Raw genomic sequence first — 24,824 nt, 5'->3', positions numbered from 1 at the left:
CTCCTCCACAGCAACAGGAGTGAGACACCACAAGCATGTTAGAAGATATGGACGTAGAGTCTGTGTCTATGTCCCCCATTGATTGTAAACACAACTGTTATGAAGCCTTAGGTTTCATGTTATGGGCGGCGCCATTGCTTGAGATGAATGCAACCAGGAGCGGGAATCATCCTTATGTGGCACATGGAGGACGGCAATAAGAAGTCCGCCTCCCAGTAGTCCATGGCAAAAAGTCATTCATATTCAATCACGAATGCCACGAGATCCTAACCCAAAGAAGAAACAATATATTTGCTTTTGTATCACTAGGATGAAATCGCAATTTGGCTTCCACATGGGCTTCACAAACAGGTCGTCATGCCTGCCACATGCTCCCCCCCCCGACCCCGTTTGATGAAGACTTAAGTAGAACTAGACTAAGCTAGGCTAGACTCAACCAAACAAAACTAGACGAAGATACACTACACTAGAATAAAATAGAATAGACACACACAAGAGCACGTAAATCCAAACACATCAGAGTGGAGATATAGAGGCAGAAGTTATTTGCAAACAACTTTTTTAATGATCAGACTAGCAAGGTTGCACATTTTCCAAAGGTGCAGAATACGAAGTGATAACGCACCACATGCATGCCCGCATGTACCAATGCACACACACACACACACACTGTACTTGAACTCACTCATGCACACTATGAGATGAGCCTCGAGAGCAAAGCCCAGTCTTGTTAACCAAACACGCACACAGCTTAGTCGATACATCAACCCTCTCTCTCTCTCACCCTGTGTCGTTTTCATGTCCTCCGTGCCCTCTCTCTCTCTCTCTCTCTCTCTCTCTCTCTCTCTCTCTCTCTCTCTCTCTCTCTCTCTCTCTCTCTCTCTAGCCTTGTTTGAACAAGCCCTTTCAATCACTTAAAATCATGAATTGAAAATGGTTTTGAAATTGTGATACAAATAAATGTTTTCTATGTCTTTATAGAGACAGTTGTGAGCGTGTTGTACCAACAATGTACCGACAATATAATCTTTGACCAATAAACAGTTCAAATGTAAAGAAAAATATATCATAAAATAAAGGACATTTTCTTTTGAATAAACAACAGTAAAAATGTATTGTATTGAAACACTATGATATTAGTCTAAAGCTTAAAATTGTAGTTTAGCACACGTCATCATTTTTTCATGTTACTTTGCCTTTAAGATTGTCGATGACTTTAGTCAGCGCGGATCAGTGTTGGGGAAGTTACTTTTAAAAACTAGTGTTTGCTCGTTACTTGTTACTTCTTAAAAAGTAATCCCTTACTTTACTTAGTTATCCTCAATTTTTACGTTACTCGTTAGTTACTTTTATGGTGCTTGACTTTGGGCAGAACCCCATCTCATTTCCTAAATGTGTATAGGCCTACATAAAGTTCTACTATGGAGGACATAACAGGTATTTCTTTTGTGCTCTTTATTATAAAAAATACCACAAACAGAGCACTTGTTGAAGAAAACAACAATACAAACAATAATACCAAATAGCATAGCCTCGATGCATCTTATGGGCATGTAGGTGAACACGGCAGTTGACAAAAGTTTCTGAAAAAAGTAGTTACGTTTGTAACGCGTTACTTTGTAACGCGAGCATGTGCTCACGTTACGTGTTACACACAACACTGGTGAGAATGCCAGGGATGACATACTCTTAAGACATTCTGGTGTTTATTATGTATTTTAGCCAAAGATATTCACGCTGTTAGCAAGCGGTATTACGTTTCTCCAGTGGTAATCCCCACACTTGCTTGTATATTATACCACTTGGAGAAACGGCAAGACCGAAGGAGCTGTCAAGATTTGTCGTTACTGGGAGCACTTTAAAGTAACCGATAGCCTGTTTGCCTGCTATATGCCATATGCCAGAGCTTTCATAGCTGATATCATTAGTAAGTTGTAATAAAAGCCATAGTAATAATATGTTTAATAATACTGAAGGCACATGCTCACACAGGATTCATAGCCAGTCGGCACATGACGAAACTCAAACAATGCTGGATTTGATTGGTTTAGGTATTTAACTCTTAAAATATACCATTGGAAACGTAACCATTATCAGGAGTTTAAAAAGTGTGCATTGGACCAGTCGTCCTTTCCTATAAAACAAACAATATTGTTAAATTGTTTACAGGTCACAGACTTTTATAACACATTCTAATCGGTTAAGTTAATGGCCGGTATTGAGTTATAAGTCAAAATAAGCATCCCAAGTGTCATCATATGAAGTTTTGAATCTGGGTTCAATCAAAATTCAAGCAGCACTACGAACGGTTTCTTTCATGTATACAAGGCCGCTATCTCTCTATGTCAACAGACTCTGTCAACAGAGGTGTCAACCTGGTGGTAGTGTCATCTTGAAAGACATATTCCCCTTTATCTCTTTATCTCTCTATCATCAATGTGAGTAGTCTCCTTCTGAATTATGTAACAGTTTTAAGGACAACCAAACACCCTGTTTGAGCTACCCGACCACTATCAAAATGTAAAAAAAAACATGTTTTCGCCTATGCTACGTTTTGACAACTTTCAGCATTTTCATGATTTAGACCAGGATCCATCAGGTCTATAATGATGTTTTATTTCTATTTTCATCTATGAATCAAATTTTTCATTTAATCGATGATTCAATCAATGATTTAATGATTTTCAATGATTTAGTCAGCCTAAAGCAATGTATCCAAGCATCTTGTTTTGTCAGACAAAAAAAAAAAAATTATTCAATGATCTGAAATAGAGAGAAGCAAGCAGCTATCATCTTCAAGCATTGCTGAATTTTGAACAATTTGAACAATTGAACATTGCAGCTTTGAACAATTTGTATGAATCTGGTTTGTTTATTATTGATCCAGCCAAGTTGCTAGAGTGCATGATATAATATTAAAATATGATACAAGATGAAATCAATTCATTACATTAAACTCACCTTACTTAATATTACTCACATTAGACTGGTGTTTGAACCAATAGCTTGTACAGTAAATAGAGTGGTGGATCTCTTTCCTCTCATAAGATGAGAGGATACAAGCACACACAAGATTTATTGTAAAAAAAAAAGACAGAATTCAACAATGAAGGGAATGAACAGACTAGAGGGGGGGGGGGGAGAGAGCAACACAGAGAGGGAGAAAGAGAGGGAGAAGGAGAGGCACAATGGTAACAAAAGCTGTCAAATGAAAATATCACACCTGGGGCCACAGAGGTAAAGAACCACAGGAAATGAAAATGAGAGAGAGAGAGAGAGAAATTGAGAGCGATTGCAGCAGAGATGTAACTGTTAATATGAGGCTCCACCAGGTCCGTCTCTCATGAACGCATCGTGCATGCACCATTCACATGCCATGAAAGCCTGTCTGTCGCTCATTTAGACTTCAAACATACACACACACACACACACACTCAGGTTGGAAGGCATATTTACGCTCCTGTTTGACACCAGCAGACGTGAGATAGAGAGTGGGTGGGGGAGAGGGGGGTGGGGGAAGAGGGGGGGGAGGGGGGTACGTCCTGCTACCAATCCACAGATTCAGAGGCACAGCTGTTTATTGGCTTTTCTATCTTCCTCAACCCTCCCTCACCGCCATTTTCTCCCTCTTTAGCTGTTTACCTTTGATTGTCTTTCATCTCACCGTTGCTTCCTTTTACCTCTCTTTTATTTTCATTTCTCTGTGTATTGCTTCTGTCACTCCCACTGTCTCTCTCTTTCCTCGCCGTGCCTCTCAGCTCAGAGTGGAAGAAATACCACTCTGTCACTGCTCTCTATTTCTCCTTTCTCTGCCTCACGGTCTCCCCCCCCTCCCTGTGGATCCTGACTTAGACTCTCTTTCCCTCTATTTCTTTTTTCTATCTCTCAATTTGAATTTCCCGTGTCATTCCCAGTCCAAACAGCCCTCACGCTCTCATTCCCCTCTCCCTCTCTCCCTCTCTCCCTTACTTCCTCTCTGCAGCACTCACTCTCTCCCTCCTCATCTCCCCCTCTCCCCCAACTCTGCCCCTCTCTCTCCTTCCTCTCCGGTCCTTTCCTCCTCCCCATCTCCCTGAGCTGGGCTCCCAGGGGTACAGGTGGTGGTGGGGGGAGGATGGGTGAGGGAGGAGGGTGTTGCGGTGCTCTGATTGCTGCGTTGCTTCAGGCGTTCCCGGGGCGACGGACCACTCACTGCAACCCCCCTGACGGCATCCCGACTGCTGGTAAATAATCCTGTCTGGGAGGAGAAGAGAGGAGGGGAAGGGGGGAGGAGAAGAGAAGAGAGGAGGATAATAGTGGAAAGGAGGAGGGAGATGAGGAGAACCCCTGCTGGAAGGGAGGGAGAGTAATGGAGAAAAAAGATGGAGCGAAGGAGGGGTGGGTAGTAAGAAACACAACAAGTGAAAGATACAGTGTGTGTGTGTGCGTGTGTCTCTGTATGACTGTTTGCATGTATATAGGTTTGTATGTATGTGTGTCAATATGATGGTGTGAGGGTGTGAGCATATACACTAGCATATAAGCATGTGTGATTCCCGTTGTTGCATTTAAATGGGGAGAGTCTCTTACTGTTCTATGCTGGTATTGATGTTGTTTGAAATCTGCAGACCAGCAGTCTATTATCAGTTGCTGCTTTCATCCCTGTGTCTCTTCACCGTGTATTCCTGGGATGGATTCTGATTCTGAATGAATGAATCACAATGTCTGCTCCACTAATCAGAGTGAGTGGAAATGGCTTCCCTTGCTCTCACATTGTCTTCATCTTTCTTCCTATTTCTGTAATGGATCTCCCTTCTCTCTCTTCTTTTAGGGTCACACACACACACACACACACACACACACACACACACACACACACACACACACACACACACACACACACACACACACACACAGCTAAGTATTCATGCACACAAACATACAAAACATAGCTTCTGACATAAACCACAGCAAATCCAGTAGAATTTATAAGAGCAGTATTGCTCAGGAAATCTTCTTCCAATTATGTATGCAGATGGTTGGCTAGTTTAAGTCTGGAGGCAGATCTTTGTCTAAATATTAACTATGTTTGACACACACACCTGTACATACAAATACACACACGTACACATACACATACCGACAGGAAACATTCATGCAGATTGGTTGCCACCGAAAGATGGAAAATGTCAGCAAAAATGATAACCACACACACACACACTCATTGGTCGTCCCCGGTGTGGCTTGCATCCTTGCTCAACGACACTGTCCATCCGTCTGTCCTGTGCCACCGAGAACTGAGTGTGATGATTTTTCGATTTTCACTCTGTATAACTGCGAGGCATGTGTTACTACACCTGTTGGGAGACTTAAACGTAGACAAGAAAATACATAAAAACCAGGCCCCGGAGATAATGTGGACGAAGAATGGCGTTTTTTTCCGTTTTTTTTAAACTATGCTATGTGACTTTATGACTGTGAGCAGTCGTTAATTTTGATCGCCGAAAGACCATTTCAACTTTATTGTTGTATTTTCACACACTTGGGATTTAGTGTTGTGGTGGAAAAAAGGGAATGCTGTGCCCTGATAAACCCAAAGAGCTATTTTTGTTCATATCAAGGAGGCTGCTGATCAGAAACATAAACAAGTACTCAAAGGAGTTGTGTGGCTATTCACAATGCATTCAGGATTCCTCCATTGATCTTCTTACAGACGAGAATCAACATCAGACCTTGATCGGATGGTTCTAGAACATCAGCCTTCTCAACATTGAGGAATAGGAATGAATAATTGATGAATAAAGGCTGAGGAAATTTGCCACTGTTATGTTTACCATTTTTCCTGTTTACAGGGCAGTAGAGACTATAGGGTTTATGGTGCAGCAGTGAGGTGCTTTATGAGCCAGCTAGCTGCCTTTAGTAAACACATACTCGTCTGAGCTTACCGGAAACACATTTGGCTAAGCTGAGTGGACACACACTCGGCCAGGTTAAGTGGACACACACCCGGCTAAGCTTAGTGGACATCAATTTGGCTAGGCTTAGTGGACACACATTTGGATATGCTTAGTGGACACACACTCGGCTAAGCTTAGTGGAAACACACTTGACAAAGATTAGTAGACACACATTTGGCTAGGCTTAGTGGACACACACTCATCTAAGCTTACCGGAAACACACTTGGCTAAGCTTAGTGAACCCACATTCGGCTAGGCTTAGTGGAAACACACTCCAGGAAGATTAGTGGACACACACTCTGCTAAGTTACGTGGTCACAGACTCGGCTAGACTTAGTGAACACACACTCGTCTAAGCTTAGTGGAAACACACTCGGCTAGGTTAAGTGGCAACTGTCTGCACAGGATTTTGGGGTTTTCATGTCAACTCAAACTTCTACGTTTTGAAGAAGATATCACACAGTTGTGCCAACTTAATTTTTATAGTTGTACCAGCTAATTTCAAAGTTGAGACAACTTTGAGACAACAAGTTTTTTTGGTCCAAATAACTTCACAAATCTAGTTGTATACACTAAGAATTCTAAGTCAATATTATATTGAATCATTCATGTGTAAAAACATCCATTTTTAGTTTTTCTTACAAAGGAAATCCTATTAACAATTACACAAACAGACAATAAACCAGCTTTTTTATTTTAAACCATTTAGTTTATTTATTTTTTTCACAATGAGGGTAATAAACAGCTTTAAAACTTAGGATGCCATAGGATTCATAGGATCCCATATGTGACATGCTGGCTCTATGCATGCAACATAAACTGGGGAGACAAAGCTGTTTAAACAAAAATAAAGAATTTATTTTGAAATAAATATAATAAGAAGTGTGGTGCAAGTCAGTATAAATGAAATTAACCAAAAAAAGTCATGCAAAGATCAGTCCATGTGTTACAAACAGAGGACCAAAGGAAATCAAATGCCTGGAGGAGGGAGAAGCCAGGTCTGTTGTCTGGGCAGGCTCTATATACTGCGGTCCCGGTCTAACCCACACCTGCCGACAATCTCCTAATTAGTAGGGAGAGCAACACAGGCACAAACAGCAGGGGCAGGGTCCCACCTGGGTCGTCACATCCCCCCCCTTAAAACAGAATCAAAATAAATCAATCAATAACCAATCAATCCAAAACAAGTAGAAACAACCAAAAACAACAACAATTCAACCACCACCATCTCAAACCAACACTCATACACACTACCACTCCTCTCACCCACCAGTCTCCCGACCTCCTGTCCCACAGCAAAACCGGGCCCGAGCACTTTAAGAGGGACAGGGGAGGAGTGAAATAATAACATGCATGAAATCAACCACCTATTCCACCACCTCCGGGCGCTAACGCATGAAAGTTGGAACCATAGGATTCAATTCTTATTTGTTTATTTTGCCAACTCAGTTCATGGAGTGAGATCAACTTTTAACCAGAAACATTTGGAAGTTAGTTGAAACAGCTCAAATAAACAGTTTACAGTGCAACTTGTTTGTTTTTATATTCACTCAACGTACAAATCCTTTTAAGACCAGCAATTTCAAGTTATTGTTTTTACAGTGCAGCTTGGCTAAGTGGACACACTCAGCTTGGCTAGGTGGACCCTCACTCGGCTAAACTTTGGCGACACACACTCGGCTATTCACAGTGGACACACATCCAGGTAAGGTTAATGGACACACACTCGGCTAGACAAAGTAGACAGACACTCAGTGAGGACTTAATTGACACACACTTGATACTATTCTTCCGCTGTTACCTGGTCTCGGTCCTCACTATGTAAGTTCAACAGACACACGCAACAAAAATAACAAGAAAAACACTTTTACAATTACCCAGACTAAAAATATCAGCTCCTTCTAAATACGCTAAAAAGAGTGAACCTTGCCACCTTTTCTATCGAAAACAAGGAAAATGTAGGAGTGATAGAAGCAAACAGAAAGAGACGAGGGGGAAGATCTCACCCCTGTGCGTGTATGTGTGTGTCCGTTTGTGTTTCATTTTTGAGTGTGTCTGTGTGTATGTGTTTGTGTGAATGTGTGTTTGTGTGTGTGTTTGAATGTGTGTCTTTGTGTTTGTGAATGTGTGTCCTTGTGTTTGTGTGTGTGTGTGTTTAAGTGTGTGTAAGTGCGTGATTGTGTCTGCGTGTGTGTGTGTGTGTGTGTGTGTGTATGTTTGTGCTTGTGAGCATGTCTGTTAATGTTTGTGTGCGAATGTGTGTGTTTAAGTGTGTGTAAGTGCGTCGTGAGAGTGTCTGCGTGTGTGTGTGTGTGTGTGTGTGTGTGTGTGGGGTGTGTAAGCAGGTTCTTTGTTGTGTCTCAGGTGTCATTAAAGAGCTTCGGGAGCGGGGCTGGCGGGGGCGGGGGGGGCGGGGGTTTGCGTTGAGGGGGGTGGTTAGGCTGTCACACTCTGTGATACCGGACGTGTAATCTGGTGATTGCTAACGGCGATAGAGTCAGCACAAACAGCCAATCAGAAGTGACAGCGGACCACAGCTGGTAACACTTGGGGTGGGAACAGAAGAGGTGAATTGACATCGAGCTGAGGTAGTAAATGAGAGACGGACAGAGAGACGCACATATATTAACTGTGAGCCGTGCACTCAGCAGTTCAGCAGTCAGCAAATGCTTTTTATGTCACCTCAAGCAAGCAGCAGAAGCCATGAGGTGTTTTCGATGTCGCTCAAAGCAGACCAAAGGAAAGTTGCCCTCACATATTTTTGGTTTACACGAAATGTTAACTATCACACACACACACAGCAACGCACACACAAACACAATCTGTTCAGTACTACTCACTATCATGCAGGACAGAGCAGACTATCCGGATGTCCACATGTCTTTCTTATGCATTAATTATCAACGACGATGCTACCTTCTACTATAATATAGCTATTATCCAAGCAAATCACCTCAACAGCCACAACAACAACCAATCGAAGCACGACCACTTGAACAACCATAACAACAACAAATTAAAGGGGTTCGGGGAGGGGGGGTGGGGGGGCGATAAGGGACCAAACAGCATCCTTGGAATCCATCCGCCTGTGTCACTTAGCAACCACGGTGCTGTGACGACCACCGCGCTCTGCTATGGCAGTGGCGTAGATTAGATTTGAGACCAATTAAAAGAGAATTGCTCGAAATGAGCGCTGACCCTCACTGAAATGGTTCCCAGTGATCTCATTAGGTTGGTTTCTTATACAGAGGGGGAGTGCTGGATAGGCTGTCATGGTGGAGAAGAAAGTCCCCATCCCAAACCCAACCACCAGTGTAGTTGCCTTGCTACAGGGCTGGGAAATCATGACTGGCGGTGGATGCTACATAGGCCGTGCGATGTGGAGTACTGTGTGCGATGTGGAGTACTATCAAAGTCACTATGACTTTGACTAGGAGCATGTGTTCGTTTGTGTGTGTGTGTGTATATGTGTGTGTGTGTGTGTGTGTGTGTGTTTTCTCAAAATTATGGCTTTTGGACAACAGGAGAATACATATTCTTGTGTTCATTGTGATGGGAGTTTTCAAAAAGTTTTCATCAATTCACCTTTTTCCCTCTCCGAAACCTCTTTCATTCATCCACATTTGGAACAGTTCATCACATGGGACATTAACAGAAACTAACAATTTGTAGGTAGGGTGTTTAGAAAATCAAGTGAGTTGAAAAAAAAAAAAAAAAAAAAAAAATCTTGACCCCTGATTCTTAATCTCGTCTTGATTTGGATGTCCATACTAAGGGGATTTGCTTGCCCACTGAGCACAGCAGTGTCTTCTCGACATGGCGCTACCTGAACCGAACTCCACTGGCCACAGCTCTAACTAGACAACACCAAATCCCGCAAGTAATGCTGACTGCAACCGAGCTGTTTCAGGCAGTTCAGGAGAGATGGAAAGTGAAAAACTGAAAAAGCATAATCTGACCCCTTCAAGAGGAAAGAAATGATTGATCTTTGATCCATGGAAATTTCTCTTGAATCAAACATCTCAAGTTGACCTCAGCATAAAGTTTAGATAACATATACAAATATGCCTACCCATAGGGACTAAACATATAGGATCTGCTCACACCGAGATATTTCATGTCAGTTGCTAAAATAAGACCATTTAGTGGCCTTTCCGAGGCTATTTGACATCACGACGAAGGGACACTTCGCAAGGTGTGTGTGTATGTGTGGAGCTCCTTCTGGGCATTAGTTGATTTTGATGTCCGCATCTGAGAGAGGGTTATCAGACACTTATAGAATAAGGCCACAGTGTGTGTTGCATTTCATACACAAAATCGCTCAATATAGCACTCATACCAAATGACGGTTATAAAATGTGGCCTAGGCCTTGGTCATAAGCCAAGCCTTTCATTTCAATTACTGCAGAAGACCATCATGTTCCATGTTCATTTCACCCTTTTGCTACCCTGTTTTTAGCCAATTTTGATGTCAGGTTGACATGAAGTTCTTTGTCTTGTAGTGTCTTCAAAGTTTTCCTCTCAAGTGGAATTTGGAGAAGATATCTTGCAAAATTTGGGGCCATTAAATCCTGTTAAGTAAACCACCTGCTAATTAAATTCTCTTTAGGCATCAGATTTGCGGATTAGATGGGCTAAATTTTGGTTGGTGTATCTCAGCAAATGGCATAATAATTTTTATTTCATATATAACAGGTTATTGTGCATTTATAACACACAATACTACAAATAAGTACTAAAATAAGTAATTATCGTTTATAAAAAAATATTTGTTGTATCAAAAATCATAAAACCCTTTCTACCAGGGTGGGCTGCATCCTAGCACTCTTTTTTAGCCAGCCGCCATTGCTAGCTTCCAGATAAAATCATGAACACACTAATTAACTAAACTAACTAAATCACAATAATATATATGTTGCGGTTAATAGGTGGATTTACTAATGAGATAGCGTCCCTGAAAAACGCTAAAATGGTATATTTATGGCCCTCTGGTGGCCTCCGCATATAGGAAGAAACGGTCCAGATTCAAAACGTCAATATTTGGATATAGAGACGGGATGTGGCAGCATCCTCCACCCTGCCTTACTTCATCCATCTTCATCCTAATTACCATTCCTCTGTCCCCTTCGAAATCCTCAACTTGTCCGCCACTCCATCCCGCCCACTCCGCTCTTCCAACACCATCTCTACACATCTCTCTCCCATCCAACACAAAGACACCCAGACACACACACATCACGTCACCGTAGGTGCCACGTACCCACACAAAAACATATCATACCTCGCAAAATAGCATTAGAACAAAAATAAACCCCAAAAGTGCATTCTTGACTCCAAAACAACATTGGAAAATACCTGACATTTCAAATCTCTTTATCTTTACTTTTTTAGATGTCTTTAACAGTGATTTGTCTGAGTCCTGTGAAGTTGCCTCCCCATATGTTTGTCGTTCTTTATCCTCGCTCCAGCGACTCCCAATCATGAACAAACCAATTAGATGCCATCTGAACAGACTGTGTTTTGATTGGTCATTAAGTGTCTGAAACCTATATTAGTGACAGTGTCTCAATCACGCGCAATGCAATTACAGGAGAGAGAGAGAGAGAGAGAGAGAGAGAGAGAGAGAGAGAGAGAGAGAGAGAGAGAGAGAGAGAGAGAGAGAGAGAGAGAGAGAGAGAGGGAGGTAACATGGAGGTTGAGAATGAGCAAGGATGTGTTGATTTTAAAAGGGGACGATAGCTACAGAGTGATGGATGAATGTGAGCAAGTCTTAATTCAAACGGCTTGCTGTCCTTCTCACAGTATGCCCAGTAGCGGACTGCTGTCCCCGGGTCAGAGTCCACTCCTTAATTGGAAACACATCTGAGGAAGAAGAACATGGGCATTCTATTGAATTCAGAGTAATCTGATGCGTTTTTTTCTTTCTGGGCAAAGTATCTAAAAACTGTTTTCCCATGTGTTATATAATCGTAGACAGATTTATTCATTCATACAGTGTAAGTCTGAAAGACATATATGAAAAAAGGGCTTATCTAGTTCGATTTAGAAGTTTTACATCAAGTAAATGAACATAACACTAAGTCTAGGGGCTAAAAAATACGTCACATCAAGGGGCTAATTTCCCATCCGGGGTTTCCTTACAAATAAGACAAGACAAGATTAGATGTAACATCTTATCTTGCTTTGTCCCATTTTCCAACAAAACGTCAAACAAAACAAGGAGCTGGGAAAAAACTGTATCCGGCATCAGTCCAGCTACGTTAACCTAACAGTGAAGCAGACTTGTGCCTGTCACGTCGTTGTAGCTGTTGTAGGGTGGGGCCGAGGGGACAGGACAGGCACGGGGGAATTCTCTTAATGCACTTCCAAGGTCGGCCCAGCGCGCCCTTGGTAGCGTGCGCGTCACAGCCAGTCCTGACAGACTTTACGGCCAGGTGGAACCAGGGGACGACAGCCCCTGTCCGGGGGAGAGCACTGGGACTATTAAAAATGGATGGATCGATAAACAAGACTGCATGTACCTCTGGCTGTGGCCATGCTAATTCAATAAGTGTCGGTGGTGGGAAGGAGGGGAGGGAGGCGATGGATGGAAGAGGAGAGGATGAGGCGATGTAGTGAATTTAGAGAGAAGAAGGATATGTGGATGCGGAGGGACTTGTGAGAGAGAGAGAGAAAGCGAGAAGTAACAACAGATCCAGTGGGATATGTGGAATAGCGTGACATGAACCAGAGTCTGCCCGACACGCAAGTCCAAACCCTGCTTACATAACGTCGTCCTTACATAATGTCGTTCCTCCATGTTTTGTTTGCCGCCGACACATTTTTGACAGTTGACTTTATTGGCACAGCCTACGATCAAGTTAAATTCAATACAATTTTTATTTCAGTTACATTAAATTAAGCTATGGTTTATTTTATTAAGCTAAGCTTAATTAAAGTAAGATTAGTTAAGGTTAATTACGCAACCAACAACGACCAATGCAAACCATTCACCTGTTGCTGACCACAGCTTCCTGGTCAAGTGGTGGTCAGATAATTAATTTGTTAATGCTTGTTATTAATATATTCTCATGCTCACATCTTTACACGTTAGAGGTGTTCATTGTTAATGATGCATGTGAGAAGTCAAAGCATTCATGCATTAAAAGATTCATATTTGATCCCTAATTATTCCATGCAAATCTTAATTAGTACATTTTGAAACCTGTTAGTATTCTGGTTCACACATTTGAAAGTTCCCATATTTATAGTAACATGTCATTTATGCACACACGCTCAGACAACACTGTACAGGTGGTATTTAAAGTGTTTCAGATGTCCTTGCCAGATGGCACTGGCCCTGTGTGTGTGTGTGTGTGTATGTGTGCCTGTGTGTATATGTCTTGTTATCTGATCACTGAGTATACCACCATTAATTATACTTAGACTCATGGGAGAGGGCAAAATGTAGGTAAATACGTGTGGTAAGGAAATGTGCTATGCCATTTTTCTAGTGTTCATAGACTCAATGATATTAAATTTTGGTGGCTCAGAAATGAAAGTCTGAAACGTGTCTTTGGGCTGGTGTCCAATGACGATTGTTTTGGTGAACATATCAAATTGGTGTTGGCCAACTCCATTAAACATTCTGGTGTTTGTTTGTGTTTGTAGATTTGTCCGACATAGGAGTTCTATGAATGTTCTGTAAAACCATTATTTTCAACAATAGCACCCATACCGGTGGTGCCACACACTGCTGTCCCAAGGCTCTGCACTTTTACTTCCAGCACCGGTCAGAATCTTGGCCCGCCACGCATCTCCATCCATTACCAATCATTATATTGAACACAGAACAAAACCTTAAATCCAGTCTTCTGACGTGTGTTTCTGGCCTTCAGAACCTCATGTTGGATCATGGAAAATTCCCAACTGCTCTCTATCTGAGTTTTATTTATTTTCAACACCGTTGTTTATGGGTTCATATCATCTGGAGGCGCACACAACTGCCAGGGAAACATGCAAAAACAGTTATCCAGCACAAGACCTTATTTATTGATATATTTAAATGTAGATTTAGCTTACTACGATGTGTTACTTTGACAAGTGGCTCATGTTAGTGCTTAGGCTAATGCAGTGTCTCCACACATAAACATAAATTAGATGGGTAATTTGTATTTCATCAGCAGTAGTTATTTTCTTTGAAAAACACAGTTAAGAGATAAAAAGTTACTGTAAACTATTGCATTAGTCAGACTTGGTGAGCCAGCAATGGGTTAATCCAACATTCAACCCCAAGTTTAGGATCTTTTCCAATATATGTCCAATATGTGCACTTGGTAAAGCAGACGTTTATGTATCGTGACGAATATATTCCACTGATTCTAAACTAGCGAACAGTGTAATCATTGTAAAAGGGCCTTTAAGCAATTAAACCAAATGACTGAGTCGTATACGGCAAATATAAATCAAGGCTTGATTACTATTAGCCCTGCAGAAGTTTATTAGCAGTGCACACAAAACAGTAAATAGATCACATACCTCACACTATATTACAGTTACACATTATAATACAGTATTAACTATATTTCACAGCGGTTGGCCTGGCATCAAATAATACATTTAAATAAAATATAATTTGAAATTATCTAAAAACGAATGTAAGTACTTACATTATGCATTCACTAAAGCATGTTAAGAAAGATGAGAAAGAGGTCAAGAGTCATTTTCCATTTGAACCGTCCATAAATATTCACAGTGGTTTTCATGAATAACTTTCATTAACATAATCAGTCCGTTAAATATCTATTAACATATCAATCAGGTACCAAGTGAGGATATCTTCACAGAGCCCAGTTCTGGCATCCTGGTGAATGCTTCTTCTCTTTTATTGTATCATTGTGTCCTCTTGATAATTATTAAAAATCGAAATTCTCTGGTTAAAACGTTCTTCTTTTAAGATCCTTCTTATCGAATGAGGTTTACTCATTATTTCTGAATGCACTCTTTTTTTTACTGTTACCAAAGAATGAGTTAAGTGAATGAGAATGAGTTAAGTGTGCATACACACCAAAAATGAAGGCGCGGTGCGAATTCATACAAAGTCAATGCAAAGACGCGAATAGAAAAATCCTGCGGTGCAAATGGATGAATGGCGCGGCGCAAACACCCTGGTGCGTGATTCTACTCATGAGAACACTTCGCTGAAGTTTAAATATTTAAAATTTTCCGCAAATTTAGCTTGATGCTTTGTCTTGATGTTCAATCCCTGATATTCTGATTAAACAGCTAAGTAGGGGAGAAAGTGATTGTTGCCGTTTGCGGACTCCCGGAGCTTTATAATATCTATATAATATTATTGTGCCATTCTTGGTATGTCTACTAATGCCTTGATGGCCAGCTAAACTCTTTCCCAAAACACCAAGACTGCAGATGTATTTCTAACTTCCACAGGTTTATTGGAAGCACATGGGAAAAGGTGAAGCTGCAACATACAAATAAAAAGGCAGAGAAATCAGAAATGTGTACTCCTCTCAAACAAATAATCAAGAATATTTACTTGTAAACAACATTATTTTTGGTCATTACAACACTATTACCGTTGTCAAATGACCCACGTGTGACCAAACATGGCATTCATATAGCCGTAATACATTTGGACTATCTTGAGATGAAAACTTTACAAACTTTACACTAATGTCAAAATAGTGATGAATAGCCTACTTTCAAATACTTTCAAAAGTAAAAACTTTGTCACCGAGTCGAAACTAGATGGAAATAGTGTAGTTCAAAACGTGACAAAGTTTTTAATTCTTCGCCACCTACAGAGTTTATTATGTACGATCATTCAAAAACCCCATGTTATTTCCCATAGACATTTGACCGAGGGAATCAGAGCCTCGGAGGCGGGACTTATTCTTCAGAGGTCTCCAAAATGCCAAATAAAACCTGACAGAAACTGTATTTCGCTAAAAATTGTATTATTAAACTACTACTATCTTCCAGCTTTGACAGTATTACAGTTTAGATTCCAGCTTTTGCAACAATGTATTTCAGCACTTTGCTTCTTCAGGTAATGCAATTCAGCGTCAGTCAGTTTTCAATTTCAGCTTCCAGGTTTTCCAGCAGTGCACTGCAATACATTTGACATTTCAAGTTTTTCAGCAGTGCAGGACAATACATTTGACCTTTCAGATTCTTCAGTTCAATTAATTTTACATTACTGCATTTTTAGCAATGCTTTGGGAATTTCATTCAGCTGTCACTTTATTTGTTTCCAACCATTTACATTTCTTTAAATGGTGTGCATGTTTACATTGTTTACTCCATGTAGACTTTTGAACTCTGTTCTAATCCCTTCACTTGATTTAAGCCATTTAACATTTCTTTACGTCTTAAACTATGTGGCTTTATTAAAACATTTTCTGCAGGAAATGCATTTTCTAGTTTATTATACTACCTCATTAGAGCACATGATATTAAACCTGACATTAGTACCTCATTGGACCACACATTAGTATTGTGAACACCAGTTCTGACTTGTTTCTGCCTCTATACATTGGGCCCAAGACAACACCGTATAAAGTTGTATGGTTCAGTGTTAATTTTGACAGCAAGCTTTGATTTAGTTTTAGTCATAGAATTCTGACTATAATGCAACTTAGTTTTAGACATATTTTAGTCATCTGAATTGTTTTAGTTTATTGTTTTTTAATCTAGTTTTAGTTAACTAAATATCATACTATTTTAGTTGACAAAAATCAAACGGGTAAGTGTAAAGCATTATTCAAACGTTTCTCTAGAATTTCCAACTCATACACTCCTAGAGGAAACATCTATTAACCTGGAATTATGGAATGGTATTAAGGTTTGAACGTGCAATATACAGACACAGACTTAACTGTTGTGATATGAAACATCTTTATTTATCTTAAAATCAAATACATATATAACCAAGTCTCTTTTTAAAAAAAATATATGGCCTTTCTTTTTCATTGCAGACAACAAATAAACACCAATGATGATTCATAATGTTTGTCAATCTGATTGCTTATTTGAGTTTTCTTAGGAACAGTCGGCCTCCTATCAACTGTATCAATCATTAAAACAAAGTCCTCCTCTTCAATCGTTGTGACTGGTAATCCTTTGCTTTCTATCCATTTTGCGTCCTCCTTGGTCTGTTGTTCCTTAGAGTCCTTTTTGTACTTTGAAGCAATATTTTAACAGCTTTGAAGCAGCTGTTGAAATATTCTGCTGGGATGCACTAGCTTTATTTGCACTCAGTGGCCCATCCTTGTCATAGTTCTTCTGTATCTGTGAGGTAGAGTAAGGGAGGGGGGGGGGGGGGGATCAAGTTCTGATTTTTCTATCTCTCATCCATTCCCCTCTCTCACTCATACACACGTGCACACACCTCCGTTGCCTCTATATCACTTAGCTCCTTTCTACCGTCATAATAACGTTAGTGTATGTATGTGTATGTAGTGTAGTGGGGCTACGGCCCTATAGGTAGCTTTGTATTTTTAAGCATTAGTATTTTAAAAGTATTTCTCATGTCACATTATTCGTCAACGAAATGAACATTGCCATACTGGCCTATTGCAGGATGCCGTGCCTGGGATACAATCAATTTCGACCCATAAGACAGGTAGTAAAGATTGCAATGTGGAGGGATGGAGACAAAGTCTTCAATTCAATTCAATTCAATTCAATTTTATTTGTATAGACCATAATCACCATTACAGTCTCAAAGGGCTTAACAGGCCAAGTATTTATGACATCCCCCTGACCCAAGCCCCCACACGGGCAATAAAAAACTTCCTTAATCAGCAAAGAAGAAATCTTGGGAAGAAACGCATAGTGGGGGATGCCTCCTTTCAGGGATGGTCAGGAATGCAGAGGGTGACACAATTGACATACATACATACAGGCAACCATGAGGTTAACCATGAGAAGAGTCCAAGCATCCAGTTGCAGTCACTGCAACACGATAAAACAGACAGAATAGTGAATTAGAAGGGGAAAAATACAGAGTGGAAATGTTTACTTCTACTAATTTAGTACCTGCTTTGACAAAAGAATGAACAAATAGAACAAACAGGCAGCGGTCTTCACATGGCGTCTGTATCGTTTTTGCACCCCTAAGTTTCCAACGCAAGGCTGTAGAGGTGCGTGGCTTTCTTTTTAACCTTTGCAATATTCTTCTACCACTGCTACCCATGTGTGTGCGTAAAGGAGACACAGCAGGGTGATTATCCTGTGTGTGTGTAAGGGGTTGCTGCTCGCCACTTCATGATCAAGTTATTGATGGCTCGTTCGCGAACGAATCAGTTCGAATGAATGACTCTTTAACATGAACGAACCGACCTGATTCCCCGTTTCAGTTCGTCTCGTTCGTATCGTTCGTTCGCTGAGACTCGACTCCCAGCTCCACCCACTAGCCGCTGAGTCGCACTGACTCGCAAGTCACTGTTCGCTCACTGACTGTGTTTAGCGGTGAAGACTCGAGGACTGAGAAGTCATGAGAGCCAGCCGGGCAACAACATCCCGATTCCGAACATGAAGCGCTCCTCAACTAAAAGGAACTTAGAGAACTGAGAACTGTGCATTCACGATTAGTTTGAACGAGAACGAGGGAGGAGCCGAGTTTGACTGACTCAGTGACTGAGAACCATGATTCACCACTACCGGAAATGCGAACGAACGAACAAACGACTCTTCTTGGCGAACTGACCGACGCGAACTGATTCATTCAAACAAATCATGAAATCCACCACTAGATCAAATGAGTCAGTGCTCACAGTGACTCGGCCAAGTAATCGAGTGAAAAATTAAAATTAAAATAGCCGACTTCCGGTGGGTTTTGGGGCATGGGTCAAAGAGGCTTTTCTGTAGGTATTGGCACTTTGTACATGTCTACCGAGTTTCATACATATTGGTGAAACGTGGCGCAGGGGCTGCTTTTTAAAGATCCTGTAGGGCAGTGGTCCCCAACCCCCGGGCCCCGGACCGGTACCGGTCCGTGGGTCGTTAAGTACCGGGCCGCACAGAAAGAATAAATAACTTTCATTATTTCCGTTTTATTTATTATTCGAGTCTGAACAATCTTTTATTTTGAAAAATTCTCCGAATTCTCCCCGTTACATCCGTCTATGACTCACGTGACCCACTCTTGACACCGCTTGACCTATGCGATTGCGCTTTCAAAAGAGTTCGAGCGCTACTTCCCAACCGCAAAAGACCCACGAACTGAAAAGGAATGGATCCGCGACCCATTTGTCAACAAACCGGGCGAATCCAGCATGTCCGTGCAAGAAGAAGATCAGCTGCTGGAGATCGCAAATGACGGCGGCCTGAAAAGGATGTTCGAGACATCAACTCTGCCGGTATTCTGGATAAAAGTCATGGCAGAATACCCCGAGATTGCCACAGCAGCTCTGAAAACCCTGTTGCCATTTCCGACATCATATCTGTGTGAAGCAGGGTTTTCTGCAGTCACAGCAACCAAAACAAAATCACGAAATAGACTGGACATAAGCAACACACTCCGGGTGTCTTTGTCTCCCATCACCCCGAGATGGGACCGTCTCATTGCAGAGAAACAAGCTCAGGGCTCTCATTAATTTAGCGTTATGGTGAGTTGTATTTTTCATGAACTTCATATGTTTTATGTTGTATTTTGAAGGTATGTTTAAGTGTTACCAAAGCGACCAGAGAGCGCGAGGCAGAGAGGTTGTTATTGTTATTATTATGTTATTATTATTGTTGTTGGTGGATGTCAGGAGGACGCAAAAAAAAAAAAAATGTCAGGAGGACGCTGCTAATAAAGTTACATACAAGTACACTGTGGATTCAGGCTTTTTATTATTATATTTACAAAATACCATGGTCTTGTCATTTTATTTTGTTATTTTGCCGGTCCGTGGCGCAAAAAAGGTTGGGGACCGCTGCTGTAGGGGGCGCTACAAATATGACAAACACGAATTTTGGTATGTGAGCTACAGGCACCAGTCTACACGTGTCCTGTGAATTTCATATTCATAACTATTACGGTCTCCGCAGAGTGTAAATTTGTTCAAATTTGACGATTTTTAGCCGATGGCGGCCATGTTGTTTTGCCGATCGACTTGATTTCACTTGAGCAGTTGCAACTTTGGGCCCCAGCAGCCACTAAGTTGGTCCCACTCAAATCAAACATTGCGTCTATGAACTGTGGCGATTTTAGTGTTAGGCCACGCCCATTTCGATGCCACGCCCCATTTGAAAATATGTTGGGTTTATCTTATTCAGTATTTGATTCTGAACAACTTTTGTATTGGGGTCAACATCATAGGAGTCCAACTTGATGTTGATATGAGCAATTAACTATTTTCGCGGTTTAAACAACGCCCGTTTTAGAACTCAATGGCTCATGGGTGCTCTGAACTTTATTATACATACTATTCTTTATGACAGATTGATGATAATGGGCCATAGATGATATGTGCTGAAGGATTTTTGTCAAAGTCGAAAATCCTGGGATCGTTAGGCAATTTACTGTTTTTAACTAAATTCAAAATGGCGGAAAATCTGACCACCCGGAAGTGGTATGTTCTTGAGGCATATTTGTTCAGCATGTGGATATGCATGTGTGTGCAAAGTTTCATGAGTGTAGGTCAAACCGGTTGCGAGTTATGGTTGTGCAAAGTTTGCATTTTTGGACAGTTGGTATAGCGCCACCTTTGGGCCAATCAGTGTAATATTTGCTGTCTGCTAATTTTGGGTCAACCTCTACCCGTCGAGTAAGTTTCGTAAAAAGCGTGCAATCGGTGTAGGCTGTGTAAGTCAAACGTGGCGGAATAATAATAAAAACATTGAGAATTTCAATAAGTGACCTTGCAGGTTCTGCTCAAAAACATTGAGAATTTCAATAAGTGACCTTGCAGGTTCTGCTCGGTCCCTAATAATAATAAAAACATTGAGAATTTCAATAGGGACCTTGCAGGTTCCTGCTCGGTCCCTAATTATAAAGCAAGACAGCGTCTGTACCATCTTAGAAAGCTGAACAAATTCAGAATATCCAAAGAGCTGCAGAAAACATTCTACTCAGCAACAATATTATTTTAATATTATTTCTATTTCTGGAAATATCACAACCTGGTACGGAAATAGCAACTCTCAGGATAAGAAGGCCTTGCATAGAGTTATCAGGTGTGCAGAGAAAATCACCAACACTGCACTTCCTGGACTTCAGGACATCTACACTAGGCGCTGCCTGTCAAGGGCAAAAATAATTTTAAAGGACTGTCATCACCCTGGCCATAACATTTTTCAATGGTTGCCCTCTGGAAAGCGGCTTCGATCTCAAAAGGCCAGAACAGAAAGACTAAGAAGAAGTTTTTCCCCCCAAGCCATACGGACAATGAATGCATAATTCCCCCCTCTTCATAAACCTGTTTCATTTTATTTTGTTTAATCCCCACCCCCCTTCTGTTTTCTATCTTCTTACTTTTCTATTATTATTAAACTTTGCACAGCTGGGAGTTGCAGTCGCAATCCCCATTTCACTGCTTTTTGTTCCACAAATCACGCATGTGACAAATAAATTCTTGAATCTTGAATATTTGCAAATAGACATTATATATTTTAAATATATTATTGTGATCACTTTAAATTGTTACAATTGTTTTTGTTAAATTATTGTGTATATATGCATAATTTGTCAACATTTCATTTTATTCCTTCCTGTTTTTTTGTTTGATATTCTGTTATTTCTGATATTTTTTTCCTTCTGTTTATTATTATTGATCATCATCATCATCATCGTCGTCGTCATCATCGTCATCATCATCATCATGTGATTATATAAAGGGTGAGGCTATTTGCACCCCTGCAGACAAGGTAACCCTGACAAGATCTTCTCCGAACGTTTTTAAGTGTGGTGATCAGACTCCTCAAATACATTTGTAAACACCCATGATTGCCTAAGATAGCTTTGGGAATAGCTACACTATTTTGCATTGTACTATGTTGCCTCCTCAATAGAACACGCAAGTAAAACAGCTTACTTTAATCTTTGACTTATTGCTAGATTCAGATGTAATGTTTAAGTATTCTTTAAGTCTTAGGGCTTGTCCTCAGAATATCAGGGAGGCACTGAATTTGAAACTTTATGATACAGGAGGTCCTGAGCTTACCCCATTCATATAAAGTACACAAATAAGGCTAAAAGCACCAGGGGTACGAATAGACACGCCGTATTAAACAGCACTGACAGAAACACAGTCACTCCTAGGAGATGAATAAAGTAGGCCTACTCTGAATCGGAATGTAATGTCTATCAGGACACGCACTAAGCACTAAGCAACAAATGTACTGAAACTCAGCCGGAGAGATTCGTCTTTGTAAAACGTAATTATGAAAACCTTTCTTTGTAAAACGTGTTTGTGGTAAAGAATGATGCAAAAAGTTTAGTAATATTTACTCAATACTGTTTTGCGTACCGCAACCAAACGAGCGCTCAGAAACAGAGAACAATTTGCACGTTGATCCTATCCAGCCAAGTGTCGGTGTGACAGTATTTGTCTTTGATTCAAAGAAGTTAGAAATAAATAGCACATTATGGTTCAGGCATTTCAATAGTTGCCGCTTAATGATATAATTGTCAGTAAAAACAAGTTTGTTTTCATTTTGATTGACGACTTACCTCTGCTTGGTGTGAAATACAATGAAATTATCACGTTTAACCAGTTGTAGCTGGTTAATTGGATATGTGGAATTTAGGCCTGACTGACTGTCATGATGAGGCGTGTGTGTGTGTGACGTGTGTGCACTTACTTGCTATGCTCCTGTCAATCAAATATACTACCAATCCCCCCCCCCCCCCCCCCAAATTGAATTCACGACTTACTTCAACTTGTAGTGGAAGACAATGACAAGTTTGAACGCAAGCAGAATGTACAATCCTAGAGCTCTGAGTGTCTGTATGAACCATGAAATCCGGCTCCTTGACGGAGGCGGGTTAAACCCCCTCGGTTTTACACAGGCAAGACGGTGAAATTACAGGGTGTGCCAAGCCGCGACCGTATCGGCTCGGCAGTGTGAAAATGCTTTCGTGCCTATGGTTGTGCGTGCGCACACACGCATTTTAATAGTAAAGTAGGCCTAACGATGGAAATTAATAAAACAGTAACAGTACTAAGCCTGTGTGGTTATCAAAAATAAAATACTTGCTTGCTAAACTGCTGCCCCATTGGGGTAGCAGGGTTCGCTGTGTATGAGTACTCGGATTCATGGCAGAGATGCAGAACACGCCCATTGAGCAAGTGGCAGAGTCAGGTACTGCAGGAAGCTGCATCCACAGAGAAAAAAATCCCTGATTCTTCTTCTTCTTTTTTTATATTAGTACAAATAAATGCAGAAAACAGGGTTTCAGTAAATAAGTAAAAGTCAAGAAAAATTCACACAAAAAATATTGTGTATCTAATACGATGATCATCAGGCCCAGGGCTGGCGTTCGTTGCATATCCTCAGGGATAGCCATGATGCCGCTGCCTCAGCTGTGGGCTGTGTGTTTCTTCATTATGATCATTCTCTTGGGCCTGGACACTCAACAACAACAATGCAAATACAGATGTTATAGTCTTTGCCGTACACACACCAACACATGATCCATCTTCTGTTTCTGCTTCGAGGCGGCGATGACGTCGGTCATAGATTTGTTCCCCAGATTGCCCCGTAAGGCCGGCCGCCGGGAACTCCTGCTGCTCCTGTTCTGCTTTGTCTGCTTCTGTTCACAGCTACTCATGGTCACGGAGGTCAGCGCAAATCAAGGTCAATATTAGTACAGTTAGGACTCTTTGGTGTGCATGGTGTGCATGTTTACATTGTTTACTCCTTTGACTCTGTTCAAATCCCTTCACTTGATTTAAGCCATTTAACATTTCTTTACGTCTTAATCTATGTGGCTATACTAAACCATATTTTCCACGTAATTTTGCACTACAGCACTCACCACATTTTCTGCAGGAAATGCATTTCCTAGTTAGAGTTTGTTATGTAATTTCAATAGAATGAAGTGACATAACGTGGATAAATGTGACACGAATAAAACTTTAATATCAGTGAACATGATTGCGTCACACATGATTTTGCGTCACGTCAGATCGATTTTCACCAGCAATGCTGGGGAAGACAACAACTCCCATGTTCCCACGCTACTTCCCAACATCATCAGACTACGTCTTAATATTGTTTTAAAAGAGAGACCCCTAGCGGCTATTTTTTTTTATTCCTGTAAAGAATGCAACCACTTATCATAATCCCCCTCATCAACAAACTGCCATTCTCTACAATATTTTACACTTGGATTAAAAAGTGAAACTCTATTAGAACTGGATCCTCTAAATAGATTGGATATTTTTGTGAAAGGATGGAGCGTAAGCCTGTCTACATAGACTGATTGAGAAAGAGGGTTAAGCTTCTCAGACACTTTTATATAAAGCCATGGTGTGTGTTTGCCTGTTATCTCCGTCTTGAAAGCAGTTGATGTTGATGTCTACATCTGAGTGGGGTTTAAGCTTCTAGGAAACACATATATGATGCAACGGTGGCTGAATGTGAGTGTTGGAGCTCCATCTGTGCAGCGGTTGATGTATATGTCTGCCTCCGAAAAAGGGTACAGCAAGAGGGTACAAGTATAACGCCATGGTATGCAGAACTCTGTCTGGCCAGCGGCTTATATAATTTTAATGCTCCTCTACAAAGACATGACAGAGACATGGCGGGGCAACATGGCCGCCTCCATGGAAGAGGACCTGATCCCTTTTGTTGATATACAGGGCTCATTCTAACTTAACAAAAAATGCCTCATCCTCATCCTCATCCTCATCTGCTTATCCGGGGTCGGGTCGCGGGGGCAGCAGCTCAAGCAG

This window comes from Micromesistius poutassou, assembly GCF_964030765.1.
Source record: "Micromesistius poutassou genome assembly, chromosome: 12".
Classification (NCBI taxonomy): domain Eukaryota; kingdom Metazoa; phylum Chordata; class Actinopteri; order Gadiformes; family Gadidae; genus Micromesistius; species Micromesistius poutassou.
This window is presented reverse-complemented; position numbering follows the sequence as displayed.